Consider the following 4634-nt stretch of genomic DNA (forward strand, 5'->3'; position numbering starts at 1 on the left):
CAGTGAGTGACTTGTAATTCATCACGAGGCCCAATATCTGACTGTCCTTTTCGTTCTTTTTTAGCAAGCTAAGGACGCGGCTAAGGCGTCAGGGAAGAAAAAGGGGACGACTCTGTCCCAATTGAAGAAAAGGGCCGTGCCAGCTGGCTCGGAGACTCCGAGTACCTTCAAAAAGCCCAAACCTATACCCCGCCGTCTGGTGAAGAAGGGCGAGTCAAAGGTTGCTGAGGGGGGTCGCCTTGATGACGATGAGATTGGCGTGGACAAGCCGTCTCTGGTTGTGGACTTGGTGTCCAAATCAAAGTCTGGTGGGCATCCTGACGAGTTGGAGGACCCTCTTTCGGGAATTCCGGCCGACGTCCGTTCCCAGATTCCTGCGGAGGTGGCCCGCCGAGCTAGGTCATCGGGCGGTAAGTATTATTCGAACGTCGTTCAGACGTAACGAGCCTCCTCTGGCAGTTCTTCTTACTCTCCGCGTCATCCTAAGGCCGTTGTTTTTCCTATAGCTAAAGACAAAGGGAAGGATGCAGCTGCTGTAGAGGACGAGAACGTACCCGCTACTCCTCACTATTCGTCAAAGGATAGGGTGGATATATGCCGTAAGGTATTTAAGGCCGTCCCCGCAGAGTATGTTGCTTCATTTCCTGGCCGCAAGACTGACGCCCAGTTTGGTGCAATCCAGGCCACCCTACTCGATGTGAGTCTATTTCCCACTTTGCTTGTACTTGTTTTTCTTTTCTTGTACTCGTTTTTTCTTTTCAAGTCATTTACTAACATTTAGCTCCTTTTGCAGTTGTTCTGCCGCATGGAATTCTGCAAGAGTTGGAAGACCCGCACTGCTGAGGAGCTCAAAGCTCAGGTGGCTGAGTCCACCCACCATGGCGACTATGCGTTCAAATCTATTGAAGAGGTCCGCCTGCAGATGCAGACGACCATAGACCTTCAAGCAAAGGAGGTAGCTTCATTGAGGTCTGACAAGGCCGAGCTGCTTAAGAAGATCTTGGCGCAGGACAAAGACATGGTGACAATGGTCGAGGAGGCCAAGACAGCGGCGACGGAAATACGGACGCTTCAGGACCAGTTGCGGGAGTACCCTCAGGTCAAAGAGGCGGCTGAGGAAGCTGAGCATCTTCGGGGGAGCTGGAGACGGCCAGGTCGCAAGTTCGCACCTTGCGTGAGCGTCTTCTGGAATCCTATGATCAGGGGGAGCAAGCGGCCAAGGACGCTGTTAAGCACGCATGGGAGAGCCACATTCCAGAGTATGATCTTGCGTGGTTTCAGCGGCGATTGGAACACAGTGCCGCTGTGTTGGCTGCTGAGCGTCTCGGTCAGCCGCCCCCTGAGTTTGTACCTTCTGATGATGAGGACGATGCGGCTGCTCCCTGATTTGCTCCTTCCAAGTTCTTCAAAATTTTATTCAAGTGTTCCCATGCCTAAGGGCAAAAAACAATTATTTTGTTAAGTTTTGGCGCTGCTGGCGTCTGTACCATTGTGCCTGCTGAGCACACAACAATTTCTTTCTTTTTTGTTTTTGAATTCTGGGCTACTTTTACACGCCTTTCTACGGGCGTTGTTTTATAAGTAAATAGGTTATTTTTGTTGCTTCTTTTATCTCGCATTTATCTGCTCTTCGTAATTTGATTGTTCCTTAATCAATAGGCTTAATCAATAGGTATGGTAGCCAAGGTGCAACTGAGTATACACTAAGCACGTTGGTGCCGCAGGCAACTGAGCATGCGCTAGGCACTACTGTGGTCGTCTCTTTCTTTGGCGAGCGTGTCTATAACGATATTGATTGACGCAAGTCAATCAATAGGTATGATTGCCGCTAGACATGCTCGTTAAATGGACTGGACGACCAAACGTTCGTGCCGCTGAAATTTTGAGCAAACAACCTTTGTTTAAAAGTTATTGGTGCCGCAGGCAACGGAGCATGCGCTAGGCACCACTGTGGTCGTCGCTTTTTTAGGAGAGCGTGTCTATAATGATATTGATTGACGCAAGTCAATTAATAGGTATGATTGCCGCTAGACATGCTCGTCAAATGGGCTGGACGGCCAAACGTTCGTGCCGCCGAACTTTTGAGCAAACAACCTTTGTTTCAAAGTTATTCGTGCCGCAGGAAACTGAGCATGCGCTAGGCACCACTGTGGTCGTCGCTTTCTTTGGCGAGCGTGTCTATAACGATATTGATTGACGCAAGTCAATCAATAGGTATGATTGCCGCTAGACATGCTCGTCAAATGGACTGGACGGCCAAACGTTCGTGCCGCCGAACTTTTGAGCAAACAACCTATGTTTCAAAGTTGTTCATGCCGCTGAGCTTTTGAACGAACAACCTATGATTTAAGGTTATTTGTGCCACTGAGCTATTGAGCAAACAACCTATGTTTTAAAGTTGTTCATGCCGCAGGCAACTGAGCATGCGCTAGGCACAACTGTGGTCGTCGCTTTCTTTGGCGAGCGTGTCTATAACGATATTGATTGACGCAAGTCAGTCAATAGGTATGATTGCCGCTAAACATGCTCGTCAAATGGACTGGACGGCCAAACGTTCGTGGCGCCGAACGTTTGAGCAAACAACCTATGTTTCAAAGTTGTTCATGCCGCTGAGCTTTTGAACGAACAACCTATGATTTAAGGTTATTTGTGCCGCTGAGCTATTGAGCAAACAACCTATGTTTCAAAGTTGTTCATGCCGCTGAGCTTTTGAACAAATAACCTATGATTTAAGTTTATTTGTGCCGCTGACACTTACTATGCCGTACTGGTTGGCCAGCGGCTTGCTATACTGGGAAGGGAGTTGGATAGGTGATCATCCTACAACTTGGTGCTAATCTGGGCCACTTCTTAGGCTTCAAACAATTAGTCTTGCTGAGAGTTTTTGCTAATCTGGGCCACTTCTCAGGCCGTCATACAATTAGGCTTTGGTTATGCATTGGAGTGTACATTTTTATATTCATTGTGCGAGCAATAAATATTACGAGACAAATAGAGTAGTATTATTTATAACTTTGCAAGGCGAATTTAGCCGATTACAAAAGTAATTACTACCCTACTATGACCATTAGAGGCCGCCCCTTGGGCAATGGATCGTGGTAAGTAAGACAAAGCTTAACACATATCTAGAAGAAATACTTCTTGAGATTGTCGGCATTCCAAGTGCGCAAAATAGGCCGGCCCTGCATGTCTTGAATGCGGTAGGTTCCATCTCTAACCTCATCATAGATCTCATAAGGTCCCTCCCAAGTGGGCGTCAGCTTACCCTGTTCGTTTGCTCGTCCTGTGGATTCCATTTTCCTGAGGACAAAATCTCCCACTTTGAGCACTCTATTAGAGACTTTCTTGTTGTATTCTCTTGCCATTCTTATCTTGTACAGCTGTTGTCTGAGCGCTACATTTCCTCTAACCTCGGGCAGGAAGTCCAGGGCTGCTTTCATTGTCTCCCAGTTAGCATTTTCGTCATACAGCATGACTCTCAACGTTGGTTCACACATTTCTATGGGTAGGACAGCCTCGGCGCCATAGGCTAGCAAGAAGGGTGTTTCACCGGTTGAATTCTTAGCCGTGGTGCGGATGGACCATAAGACATTTGGCAGCTCATCAGCCCATAGACCTTTGGCTTCGTCAAGCTTCTTTTTCATTCCTTCGGAGATAATTTTGTTGAACGCCTCAACCTGGCCATTGGCTTGGGGACGTCCGACTGATGCAAAGCAAGTGTGTATGCCGTGATCTGCCAGCCACTCTTTCAGCTTAGGCGTCTCAAACTGGGGCCCATTATCCAAGACGATAGCCTGTGGAATCCCAAAGCGAGTCATGATGTTCTTCCAAATGAATGCTCTCACATCAGTAGTTTTTATGTTTTTGAGCGCTTCTGCCTCCACCCATTTGGTGAAGTAATCTACAGCAACGATGACATAACGCCTTCCTCCTGGTGCGGCCGTAAATGGGCCTAGAAGATCCATCCCCCACTTAGCAAATGGAGTTGGGCTTGTAATGGGCATCAGAACTCGTGTCGGTCGGTGTATTAGGTGAGAAAAACGCTGGCATTTGTCACACTTCTTAACCAGTGAAATTGCGTCCTCCTTAAGAGTCGGCCAGTAATAGCCGGTTCGAAGTGCCTTTTCAGCCAAAGCCCTTCCACCAATATGCGAGCTGCACAACCCCTGATGAAGGTCTTCTAGAATTTCCTGCCCCTTCTCAGGTGTTACACATCTTAACAAAGGACGGGAGTAGGCCTTTTTATAGAGGGTGCCGTTCCACATTTCAAACCAAGAGCATTTCTTCTGAAGTTTTGCCGCTTCCCTTGAGTCTTCGGGCAAGACTCCATTCATTTTGAAGTTTACTATGTTATCCATCCATGTGGACGTCCTGTCAAGAGTTTCCACCTCCATTTGCTCAACACTTTTGTGCTCTTTTACCTCCCAAAACACGTGCCGAGGGGTATCACAAGACGCGGAACTTGCCAATTTTGACAGGGCATCAGCTTGGTTATTTTCCGAGCGAGGGACTTGCCTTACTTCAAAACTTTTCAGTGGCTCTACTTCCTGATGGACGGCCTGCATGTATTTGACCATAGCCGGATCCCTAGCTTCGTAGGTCCCATTAACTTGGCTCACAATCAGTTGGGAGTC

This window comes from Spinacia oleracea, chromosome 6, assembly GCF_020520425.1.
Source record: "Spinacia oleracea cultivar Varoflay chromosome 6, BTI_SOV_V1, whole genome shotgun sequence".
NCBI classification, from domain to species: Eukaryota; Viridiplantae; Streptophyta; class Magnoliopsida; order Caryophyllales; family Amaranthaceae; genus Spinacia; species Spinacia oleracea.